Below are 13,238 nucleotides of genomic sequence, written 5' to 3' on the forward strand. Positions count from 1 at the left end.
TTCTGGGGAAGGAGGTGGTATAGGTAACACGGCCCAGTAAATGTTTGTATGTTGGGTTCATGTTGTGCTTATCCTACCTGTTCTACATATGTGGTGAAAGGAGGAGACTAAATTCCAACAGTAAATAGTCCTCTGGTGAGCAATCTCTAACACAATGAGAGGAAGTCTGCTTCTGGAACTTGGAAGGAGTTGCTTTGACAGAAAGTTAATTCGATGTAAGACAAAATGACACCAGCAATTGCAGTCCATGAGATGATGACACCTACATTCCAATGCTGTGAAAGTTGCAAGGAGCAAAACAAGTCCTCAGAGTGGAGGTGGATAATTCAAAGAGGAGAGGGACTGAAACTGTAAGGAGACATGAATGGAAGGTAGAAGCCTACTAGAAAATTGGAAAATAGAGCCTGAGACTCCCAGTACATTGACAACACTGCCTTCCCTAGGAATCAATTAAGACTAATGGGATCCCTGGGTGGCGCAGCAGTTTGGCGCCTGCCTTTGGCCCAGGGCGCGATCCTGGAGACCCGGGATCGAATCCCACGTCGGGCTCCCGGTGCATGGAGCCTGCTTCTCCCTCTGCCTATGTCTCTGCCTCTCTCTCTCTCTCTCTCTGTGACTATCATAAATAAACAAAAAAAAAAAAAAAAAAAGAAAAAGACTAATATGTTATGTCCATAATTCCAAAAAAAAGTAAGCCACAATCACTAGGTTCTTCTTATAGGTTCTATTAGTTCTGAAGTACAATGAAAACATCTCTAAACTTCCCTAACAATGTCCTTATTGTCTGTTCCTTCCCCCTTTGTCTCCCAAATGAAGTGAAAGAAAATTATAAATGATTTTCACTTTGAGGTTCCTAATGGTGGATTGATGGCTAAGTGAAGTCTGAATAGTTTCAGCAACTCCTCGGCCATCTTCCCCCAAATACCAAAGGAAGAATGCCATGTCTGTGGCCCAAGACCACCTGTGAGACTAAAGGGCCAAACTTTTTCATGATATGTATCTATCCATCATGGTATGCCAACTGTGTTATGGTTAATGGTGTATTATTTAGCCATTGGTTGCAAGATCCAGACTAGAGACAACTGAAATCCTGGACTTGGAGCAGTTGCAATAACCAGATACAATTTTGAGAAATAAATGAGGGGGGTTTATAATACAGAAAGAAGAGTATGAGTGATTATAAGTAGCCAAAAGAATACAGGAGACATCTAGCTCATGACAATTGCTGCCCAGCACTCATCCTCCTCCTGTCACGGTCTGCATTTCGTTTGGGGAAATACCCTACCCCAGCCATGCAGTCTGATCCAAACTTCTGTTTCAGCAATGTGTCCTGAGTTGCTTAAACCAATCAGCTAAATCAGGGTTTCTCAGTCTGACACCAGTGACACTTGGGGCTGCAAATTTCTTTGTTGTGGGGGTATGTCCTATGTGTTGTGGGGGTATGTCCAATGCATTGTGGGATATTTAGCAGCATCCCTGGACTTTATTCATAAGATGTCTTTATGATATCCTGTAGTTACGACAGCCAAAAAGGTTTAAAGAAATTGCCAAATGTCCTGAGGGAAGGGGGAAGCAAAAATCACCCTTCATAGAGAACCACTGAGCTAAAATCACCCCTCATTCCAAATTTTAGTAAAGGACCTACGTGCCCCATACCAGCCATATTCTCCAATATTTGCTTAATAGGCCATACAGACAACCAGGCCAAAGGAGAACTAAGCATAGTCTTCTGAAAAGGTTAGACTTTGAATTCACGTGGATCTAGAATTCCATCTCAGTTTCACCTCTTTTTCTTTAAGATTTCATTTATTTCTTTGAGTCAGAGAAAGAGAGAGCACAAGCCAGGGAAGAGGCAGAGGAAGAAGGAGAAGCAGACTCCCCCACTGAGCAGGGGGCCCAACATAGGGCTCAATCTCAGGACCTTGCGATCATGACCAGAGCCAAAGGCAAACACTTAAACCAACTGAGCCACCCAGGAGCCCTCAGTTCTACCTCTTTTAAAGCTGTGTCACCTTAGGGAGGTTACTTTAGGGAGGTTATTTTAGTTTTGGAAGAATTAGGGGTTAGGTGAAGGAGCTAATTTGGAAGAGCATATGACTCGACCTCTGGGTTGTGAGTTCGAGCCCTTCATTGGGTGTAGAAATTACTTTAAAAAAAAAAGAGACATAAAAGCATATATAGGGAGGAACAGGAGAAATCAAATCCTCTGATCACTCTCTCCCAAAGTGGCACTTTTTCAAGAATTTTTAAGATAACACAGATGACCCCTAGGTTTTTGGTCTACAAAATGGAATGGAAGCAGCACCATTTACTGGAATGAAAAAGAAGATTATTCTGAAGACCATGATGAAAAAAGGCTAGAGAAGCCAAGTATAGTAAGACCCCAGTAATTTGTCTGAGATGACACAGCTATTAAGTGGTCTAACTGGTGTTCAATCCTAGGTGGCCCATGCCCTACACTGAATGTCCTAAATCTGTTCTACACTGGATGTAAACAGTACTTAAAGACAGAAAACAAAGGAAGAGTTCTTTTCTCCCCTTCATGCTTGCTGCCCTGTCAATCATTGACTTAAGATCTGCCCTGTCCCCAAACTTCCTCCTCTGATGTTAGAACTCTGCTCTGCTCTATTATTGAGCTTTCTCTTTTGTAGGGTTGTTGTGAGGACTACAGGGTATAAATAGAGCACCCAAAAGAGCTTCTACATCTAAGTTTTTATTATATGGGGTTTTTTTCTTTTCTCTTTTCCCTTCTCTCTTCCTCCTCTGACCCTTGAGAAAATATTTTCATTGAAGAAATTTTTATCAACTGAAAAAAATGAAGATCCTCTCCAAAAATTTCAATTATTTACTATTAAGTTTCTATACCATAATATTTTTCATTAAAAATAAAATACAGCATGCAATTCACCTAGGGTTTTGTTATCTAAGCCATTTTCCCCTAAAGGTCTGCCTCTTCTACACTGCCAAACGAAGTTTCAGAATGTTCACTACCACCCCCTCGGTCATTCTGCATACTCCTGCTGGATGAGCTCAAAGACACCTATGGTTTCACCTTTCTTCTCTAAGCTCACTCCTTCTTGAATAGCATACCTGTAAAGTCCACTGCTACTAGAGATCTCCACTCATGTCTACCAAGAACCTCAAATACCAACATACCTCAAATTACTGTATCTCCACACACCCAAGACAATTCTTCCTTTCCCAAACCCATGACCTGGAGTTCATCCTACATTCCTCCCTTTCCTTCACCCACATCTTCTCTCTCAACCACATCCAATCCATGACACTATCTTGTGGTTCCTACTTCTTCTGTGACTCCGAAGTCAGACATGTATTAGCCATGCCACCTTTACTTCCTTAAGCTATGAGCTGTCACATCTAAATTACTGGGAGAGCTCTTCACATGAAAGACAGAGATAAAAATTAACAGAAAAACAGTGTTGAGTAAACACATACAATGCAGGGAAAGGAATCTATTTCATGAACTCAGAGAGCTAAGGGAAAATAGTTTATGAATAGATTATGAATAAAACAGGCTAGTTTTTAAAAATGAGAGGAGTAAGCCTTCAGAGGAAAACATGAATAGCAGAAATAAAAAACTTAACAATGAATGAAACTGAGAGCTTCTTCCAGAAACTGGAGCAAAAGACAAAAACACAGAAAGCAGGAGAAAAAAGATAAAAAATTAGAAGGCCAGTGCAGAAGACGTAGCATAAGAATAATAGTACTTCCAGAATGTATAGAGAAGATGAAAAGGTGGAAATATCTACCAAAAAATTTAATGTAATTTCTCAGAACTGAAAGAAATGAATTTCCAGATTGCAAGGGCCTGTGTAGTACTAAGCACAACGGGTAATGGTAAGAGAAGCTAATCCTGTGTTAGTGCTTACACTGTGCCAGGCACTGCTCTAGGTGCTTTACATATTTAACTCATTTACTTGTCACAACTATCACTACCCACTTTTGTTTTGTTTTGTTTTGTTTTGTTTTGTTTTGTTTTGTTTAGAGAGAAAGCACATGAGTTGCGGGAGAGGCAGATGGAAGGAAAAAAATCTTAGGCAGGCTCCATGCCTAATGCAGAGCCCAACACAGGGCTTGATTTCATGACCCTGAGATCATGATCTGAGCTGAAATCAAGAGTCAGATGTTTAACCAACTGAGCCACCCAGGTGCCCTTATTACTACCCACTTTTTTACAGAAGAAGAAACTAAAGCCCAGGAAAGTTAAATAATTTGTCCAAGATGACACAGCTTAATAAGTGGTGGAACTGGTATTCAATCCCAGGTGGCTCATGCTCTACACCCAATGCTCCAAATCACTGTGCTACATTATTAGTCCTATACCATGATTCCTATCAGAACAGTAGGATCTAGAAGAAGATGCTATAGCTTCCAGAGAGAAAAAAAAGCAGGTCTCAAGGAAAACATCCAGGCTTTGGGATGCTCACTAACAATATTAAAAATTAAAAAGAAATACACAAATTTTTCACAATTTTAAAGGAACATCCTTTACAACCTATAATCCCACACTCAGCTAATCTATCAATGAAATCTGAGAGTAAAATACAGACTTCGGACAGACCTCAAAAAAATTTCCTCCCATGCACCCTTCCTCAGGTCACTCCTGGAGGATATGCTCCACTGTAATTTAAAAAAATAATATTAAGGGATCCCTGGGTGGCGCAGCGGTTTGGCGCCTGCCTTTGGCCCGGGGCGCGATCCTGGAGACCCGGGATCGAATCCCACGTCGGGCTCCCGGTGCATGGAGCCTGCTTCTCCCTCTGCCTGTGTCTCTGCCTCTCTCTCTCTCTCTCTGTGACTATCATAAATAAATAAAAATTAAAAAATAAAAAAAAAAAAAAAAAAAAAAAAAATAATATTAAACTGGCCTCCCTTAGCCACCGGTGCTCCCGACTCATTGCCTTAGGAGGGAGCAGCCAGCGAGCCTGTATCCTGTCAGTGGGGTTCAAGGCCAGGCTGCCATAGCCACCTTCTTCTGGTACCTGGGCCCCAGGGAGGAGCCAGGGCCGGAGCGTGGTGAGCAGACTGGCCCCGGAGAGCTGACACCACTGGACACGAAGGCAGAGGCGCTCCTCTGGAGGTCGCCAGGAGGCGGAAGGAAGCTGACAAGACCATGTCGGGGAGGAACCTCCACCTCTCCACCACCAAACATGTCATCAAAGCTGTTTCCTTTCCTCTAACCCAACAGCTTACTTTGAAGGAAGTATTTGAGAATGGGAAATTGATGTTTTGAAAAACCATTTGGTGAAGGAAGGGCAACTGGAAGAGAAAATAGACTTAAAGATAATCAATGATGGGACTGCCATCCTGAGACAAGCGAAGACCATGATAGAATTAAAGGCTCCAATCACAGTGTCTGGTGACATTCATGGACAACTCTTTGACCTGATGAAGTTGTTTGAAGTTGGAGGATCACCTAGTAACACACACTACCTCTTTCTGGGTGACCATGTGGACAGAGGCTATTTCAGTATAGAGTGTGTGCTGTTTTTATGGAGTTTAAAGATTAATCATGCCAAAACGATATCTCTGCTTTGAGGAAATCATGAAATCAAGAAGGCATCTTACAGACTATTTCACCTTCAAACTGGAATGTCGAATTAAATATTCTAAAGAGGTGTATAATGCATGTATGGAGACATTTGACTGTCTTCCTCCTGCCGCCCTCTTAAACCAGCAGTTTCTGTGTGTACATGGAGGGATGTCACCTGAAATTACTAGTTTAGATACATTAAGAAATTAGACAGGTTTAAAGAATCTCCAGGCTTTGGGCCTCTGTGTGACCAGCTTTGGTCCGATCCTTCAGAGGATTATGGCAATGAAAAGGCTTTGGAGCACTGTACCCACAACACTGTCCAAGGGTGCTCTCATTTTTACAGTTACCCTGCAGCTTGTGAATTTTTGCTGAATAATACTTTGTTATCAATAATCAGAGCCTGTGAAGCCCAGGATGCTGGGTATTGAATGTACAGGAAAAGCCAAATGACAGGCTTTCCATCACTCATTACAATTTTCTCTGCCCCCAATTACCTAGATGTCTATAATAATAAAGGTAAAGGAGTCCAACGAAAAAAATTAATAATAATAAACCAAGAAAGAGGGTAGTCAGACACAGAAGAAACAGGAGCACCTACATCAAAGAGTGTGAAGTGAATTCCCATAATGATAATGTAGAAGTCATAGAAGAGATACTTATGATTGTGAAAATAAACAGTGCAGGGTAAAGCAGGACAAGACTTCTCAGAAGACTTCTCAGGAAGACAAAATGATAGATGCCATCTGACAGAATAAGACTGACAACTAGCAAAGAGCTTGGAGTTGATTTAGTAATAAATACATTGTAAATTAAGCAAATATTAACTCTAATTACTAAAATACTAAATATTGCACATACACACAATGGCAGGAAAAATAATAGTAGTCTACTACATAGCTCAGCTGTGAAGTATTTACATATAATAATATTCACAGAATAATATCATAATAACATTAACATTTAATACTGATCTAACCAAAATTATAATCTATATTTACAGTTAGATAGAAATGGTATGTAGGTGTGTTGAGGATGGAAGAAAGAAATGGGGGGAAAAAAGCTATCTTCTATACTGGGAAGTCAATACCTAAAAAGCAAAAATCCAAGAAGTAGCAAAATCAAAGTATTATTTAGAGACACAAAGGTAAATAAAACAAGTAAAAGAAAAAAATTAGTTGCCTCCATAGAAGTGGAAATGAGTGGTAAGGATCCACAGAGCTATTTGTTTGGTTTTTTTTAAAAGATTTTATTTATTTATTTATTTGAGAGAGAGCACGAGCCAGGGAGTAGCAGGCTCCCCGTTGAGCTGGGAGCCCGGCTCAGGGCTCAATCCCAGGACCCTGAGATCATGACCTGAACTGAAGGCAGAGGCTTAACTCACTGAGCCACACAGATGCCCCAGAGCTACTGTTTCTAAAAATAAAAAAACAAATTTTATTTTACTCTTTAAAATACATTCATAACTGATAATATTTTTTAAGTTTTTATTTTAATTCCAGTTAGTTAACACAGTGTTAGATTAGTTTCAGGTGTACAATATAGTGATTCAACAGTTCCATACAACACCTGGTGCTCATCACAAGTGTACTCCTTAATCCTCATCACCTATTTAATCCATTCCCCCTCCCATCCTCCCTTCTGATAACCACAGTTTGTTCTAATTAAGAGTCTGTTTTCTTGATTTGTCTCTCCCTTTTTTCCTTTGCTCATTCGTTTGGTTTCTTAAGTTCCACATATGAGTGAAATCATGGTATTTGTCTTTCTCTGACTTCTTTCACATAGCATTATACTCTCTCACTCATCCACGTCATTGTAAATGACAAGATTTCATTCTTACTTATGGCTGAATGATATTCCAGCCATATATATATAAGACATATATAAGTTTTATATATATATAAAACACTTCATATATATATATATATATATATATATATATATATATATATATATAAAACACTTCTTTATCCATTCATCAATTGATGGATATTTGGGCTGCTTCCACCTTGGCTATTGTAAGTAATGCGGCTATAACCATAGGGGTACATATACAGAAATGATAATTTTTTAAAAGCGAAACAGTCTGAGTTCCATTGAAATTAAGAGGTTTTCTCAGTGGGACGCATGGGTAGCTCAGCAGTTTAGCACCTGCCTTCGGTCCAGGGCGTGATCCTGGAGTCCTAGGATCGAGTCCCGCATCTGGCTCCCTGCACGGAGCCTGCTTCTCCCTCTGCCTTTGTCTCTGCCTCTCTCTCTCTCTGGTCTCTCATGAATAAATAAGTAAGATCTTTAAAAAAAAAAAAAAAAGAAGAAGAAGAAGAAGAAGAAGAAGAAGAAGTTTTCTCAAGGATACCCAATGAGTCAGGGAAAGGGGGGAGGGGATTGGAACCCAGATCTATTAACTAAAACCTGAGTTTTCTTCCTACTACTGTCTTACATAAATCTGATTTTTATGAAATTAAACTTACTGGGGCGCATGGGTGGCTCAGTGGGTTAAGTATCTGCCTTCAACTGGGGTCATGATCCCAGGGTCCTGGGGTCAAGCTCTGGTCAAGCCACACATAGGGCTCCCTGCTCAGCAGGGGTCTGCTTCTCCCTCTCCTTCTGTGTTCGCTCTCTCTCAAGTAAGCAAATAAAATCTTTAAAAAAAAATTAAAACTTACTAATAGCAACAATGTTAAATACATTGTACAGATTTGTGGACTTTAGATTGAAAAATATTTCTAGTTTTCAAAAAAATTATTGGAGGTATTATCTCCAGTCCAGATGAAGTAGGTGACCCTAAAAGGGAAAGTATGAGCTACTCACTGGGATGTGAACTACAAAAACAAACACATAATTAATCCCATTACTGTCCAAAACAAATGTTGATACAGCTGGATATGATTAATTTTTTTAAAGAAAACAGTGAATTGGTTTTGATTTCTAAAGAAATAGAAACACATTGAATTTTTGCTAAAGACTGGTTTTTGGTTGTGTAGTTATAAAATGGTATTTCCCATATTTTAAGCAGTTAGCAACTCAGCTGTCATAATAATAACATGGACGGAGGGGGAAAAATAGTCAAATGAAAGAAAGAACAATTGGAGAGGACAGATGTGTAAAAAAGGTAGAGAGAAGTGGTACAACTGGGTAACAGATAATCCTGGACACTCAACCAAGAAACTTTGGGAGTGGCTCTGCTTGGCAGATAAGCATCTTATGTAAAGCAATTTGAATTTTATAACGCAAATCTGAACTAGAAATGTGGAGGTTCCACCTCCTCAAAGTTATCCAACCAAGACTATATATAGACCCCCCCCAACCATGTTCCTGACAGCTTTTTCCAGGCCTAAGGATCACTAAATGAAATGAGTCACTGACATAATAATTCCTAAGAGCAAATCACCTTCATGTGAGCCACCATATCATAGGTAGAAAAAAGTATCTGAAGATAATTCAGACAATAGCTTCTAAACATTCTGAAACAACAACCACCTAATACAACTGGCCAGTAAGAAGTAGAACTGTGAGGGCACCTGGGTGGCTCAGTCAGTTAAGTGTCCACCTTCAGCTCAGGTCATAATCTCACAGTCCTGGGATCAAGCCCTACAACTAGCTCTCTGCTCAGCAGGAAGTGTGCTTCTCCCTCATTCTCCTCCGGGCACTCTCTCTCTCTCTCACTCTCTCTCTCCCTCTCTTTCAAATAAATAAAATAAAATCTTAAAAAAAAAAAAAGTCAAACTGTAGGCCCACAGGGGTGGATTACGGCCCCTACGTACACTTTGATCAGTCCATCCCTTACAAATATTGGAAATATTCACATTTATGAAATTTCTATTTCTACAATTATAGATGAACTAATGTCTAGAATTTACTTCAAAATAATCTGGTGGGAGGCACTTGGGTGGCTTAGTTGGTTGGGAATCTGACTTTGGCCTGGGTCACGGTCTCAGGGTCCTGGGATCAAGCCCCTCACTGGGCTCCATGCTTAGCAGGAAGTCTGCTTCTCTCTCTCTGTCTGCCCCTCTCCTATGTCTCTCTCTCCCCGCCCCTCAATCTAACTTATTAAAAATATAATAAAATATGATAAAAAATAATCTGTTGGTTGGGACTTGAGAGGGTGGGGGTGGAAAGTGAGTAAGCATAAATGAAATAAAATTGGCCATGAGTTCAGAAGTGCTATAGAGTGATGGAGCATGAAAATTCATTTTCTTGTTTGGGCTACTTTTGTTACATTTGAAAAACACAACAACCAGTTGTGTTCTTTTTCCTCTTTATCTCCATTTTCTCTTGCAAAATTGGAAGATTTACCCCAGGAAAATATTGAATTGGAAGATTTTTTTCTGATACCATTCTAGGATGGCATCAAGAGACCAGAGCTAATGAAAAGTGAAGAGAGGGATGCCTGGGTGGCTCAGCGGTTAAGTGTCTGCCTTGGGCTCAGGGCATGATCCCAGAGTCCCAGGATTAAGTCCTGCATCAGGTTCCTTGCATGAAGCCTGCTTCTCCCTCTGCCTGTGTCTCTGCCTCTCTCTGTGTGTCTCTCATGAATAAATAAATAAAATATTTTTTAAAAAATTTTTTAAGTGAAGAGAGTCTAAGAGACTTGGGGGGTACCATCAAGAAGATACACATATACACATTATGGAAGTCTTAGAAGAATAGAAAAAGGAGCAGAGAGCCTATTTGAAGAAACAATGGCCAAAACTTCCCAAATCTGAGGAAGAATATGGATATTCAACTTTAAGAAGTTCAACAAACTCCAACTAGAGATTCACACTGAGTCATTTTATAATCAAATTTTTAAAAATCACAAAAGAATCTTGAAAGCAGTGAGAGAAAAACAACTCAGTGTGTATAAAGGTATTCCTAATAGGTGGCCAACAGACTTTTCAGCAGAAACCTTGCAGGCTGGAAGGGAGTAGAATAATATATTCAAAGTTCTGAAAGGAAAAAAACTGCCAACCAAGAATACCATATCTGGCAAAATTGAACTTCAAAAATTAAAGAGAAAGTAAGACTTTTTCAGATAAACAAAAACTGAGGCAGTTCATCATCACTACATCTGCCCTATAAGAAATGCTAAAGGGAGTCCTTTAATTTAAAACAAAATGGCATTAAACTGTAACACAAAAGCATCTGAAAGTATAGGTATCACCGGTAAAGGTAAATATATAAATACAGAAAATACTGTGATACTGTAATGGTGGAGTACTTTTAATTCTGGGATGAGATTTAAGAAACAAAATGTAAGAGATAACTGTCAGTTTACATTAACAGATATACAACAACAAAATATGTAACTTGTGACATTAATAACAATGTGAATGGAGTCAGAGATGTAAAGAAACAAAATTTTAGTGTGCAAATAAAATTTTTATCAGTTTAGAATAGATTTTTATAACTTTAAGACTTTTTTAAAGATTTATTTTTTTAGAGAGAGGGAGCAGGGGAGAGGCAGAGGGACAGAGAGAATCTCAAGCAGATTCCCCGCTGAGCACAGAACCCAAAGCAGGGCTCGATCCCATGACCCTGAGATCATGACCTGAGTTGAAATCAAGAGTCACTCACTTAACTGACTGAGCCACTGAGGCATCCCAACTTTAAGATATTTTATGTAAAATTACATTTTAGTTCAGCCTTAGCTCTATTGTAAACTGCTTGAGCCCATATTCGATCAAATCATGGTTGACTCTACTATAAAAAGGATACAGTACATAAAAAATACTTCATATTATGGACTTTTGACCATAAGTAAACTTTCAATCAATAATCAATAAATGGGGATCCCTGGGTGGCGCAGCGGTTTGGCGCCTGCCTTTGGCCCAGGGCGCGATCCTGGAGACCCGGGATCGAATCCCACATCGGGCTCCCGGTGCATGGAGCCTGCTTCTCCCTCTGCCTGTGTCTCTGCCTCATTCTCTCTCTCTCTCTGTGACTATCACAAATAAATAAAAATTAAAAAAATAATAATAATCAATAAATGTACACTGAGTGCCTACATGAGTTAGGCATAAGTATAGGCACTAGAGTACTAACATACGTAAGAAACCATTCCTGCTCTCATGTCATTTTAGGTGAGAGATATAAACATATATTATTCAAATTTATTTTCTGATATAGTTTCATTTCAATTATTATGGCATTAAACAATAGTTTTAAACTGGCTCAGAAATATCTGCCTATAATGTAGTTAGAAGAATATTAAAGCTGCAAGCAGGCATTTTTCTTTCTAGAGAATAAGGGGAAACTAAAGTTTTCTCAAATCCCAAATTTTCTCAAGAAATATTAATGTTTTATTCCAAGAGTACCTGGTTGGCTCAGCCAGTTAGTTAGGCCTCTGCCTTTAGCTCAGGTCATAATCCTGGGTTCCTGGGATTGGGCCCCAAGAGTCAGGCTCCCTGCTCAACAGGGAATCTGCTTCTCCCTCTGTCCCTCTCTGCACTCATGCCTACACACTCTCTCTCAAATAAATAAATAAATTCTTTTTTTTAAAGGATTTTATTTATTTATTCATAAGAGACACAGAGAGAGAGAGAGGCAGAGACACAGGCAGAGGGAGAAGCAGGCTCCATGCAGGGAGCTCAATGTGGGACTCAATCCCAGGACTCCAGAACACACCCTGGGCCGAAGGCAAGCACTAAATCTCTGAGCCACTCAGGCATCCCAATAAATTATTTTTAAAAGAGTTTTTTTTTTTAAGATTTTATTTTTTTATTCATAGACACAGAGAGAGAGGGGCAGAGACACAGACAGAGGGAGAGGCAGGCTCCACGCAGGGAGCCCGATGTGGGACTCGATCCCGGGTCTCCAGGATCACACCCCAGGCTGCAGGCGGCGCCAAACCGCTGCGCCACCGGGGCTGCCCTAAAAGAGTTTTTAAAACAAAAAATAAAACGTTCTCTTCTGAAAATCGTTTAGCAAGCAGACATACATTTCATTCATTTTCACAACAGCTCTGAAGAAATATAGAAGCATATAACTCATCCCCCCCAGTTAATGTGACTAACTAGGGTGGTAAGGCTCTGAAGTGAGGAGTAAGATATTTAAGGTTCCCCCACGGTTCCTGAGAGCAGACCATAAAATGGTATCTATGTTTCTGGACTGCACAGGAAAGGTATTACAATATGGCTTTTTGCACACAAATTTTCCATGCTTAAGAAAAAGACATGTGACAAACTGATTATCAGAAATTATTGTTTTTAAACAGAAGTGATCAGGAGATACCATAGGTACAATGGCCAGATTTTGAACTAAAAAATCAGGTCATATATGGTCTGGCACATATACATACATTCATATATTGACAAGAAAAAAACCCAATTCTTGAAAATTCAAGACTTTTGGTCTCCACAAAGATCAACAGAGTCAAGTCAATAGAATACATCTTTGATCCTGAGATTATAGCAGTACAAGGGTAGTAATGCTCACAGTAATTACCAGAATAACTATTAGAGTAGTTTTCATTGTGGTCCAGTTTCCATTTAATCCTCAAGACAACTTTAGAAGTAGGTACCAGTATCATCTCTGTTTTACATGTAAGAAAACTGAAGCTCAGAGACATAAAACAACTCTCCCAGGTCACATCCCTATAAGCAGCCAAGCTGAGAGCTGAAGGAGGCCATCAGATGTAAAGTATGAACTCTTAACCACTAGGCCATGAGGTCTTTCAGAACAAGGCTAAGAAAACATAAGATGC

The 13,238-nt window shown here is 39.7% G+C and overlaps 1 protein-coding gene, 1 long non-coding RNA gene and 1 pseudogene across 4 annotated transcripts in view; 2 read left to right on the forward strand and 1 right to left on the reverse strand.

Moving 5' to 3' along the window:
- The window catches only part of LOC144304299 (uncharacterized), a 42,325-nt gene that overhangs the window by 26,131 nt on the left and 2,956 nt on the right, over positions 1-13,238 (forward strand). The window lies entirely within an intron of this gene.
- The window catches only part of C33H4orf36 (chromosome 33 C4orf36 homolog), a 30,459-nt gene that overhangs the window by 8,470 nt on the left and 8,751 nt on the right, over positions 1-13,238 (reverse strand). The gene's annotated exons all lie outside the window — the stretch shown is intronic.
- LOC144304083 (serine/threonine-protein phosphatase 2B catalytic subunit gamma isoform pseudogene) lies at positions 5,135-6,142 on the forward strand (annotated as a pseudogene).

The sequence above is a fragment of the Canis aureus genome, chromosome 33 (assembly GCF_053574225.1).
Source record: "Canis aureus isolate CA01 chromosome 33, VMU_Caureus_v.1.0, whole genome shotgun sequence".
NCBI lineage: Eukaryota > Metazoa > Chordata > Mammalia > Carnivora > Canidae > Canis > Canis aureus.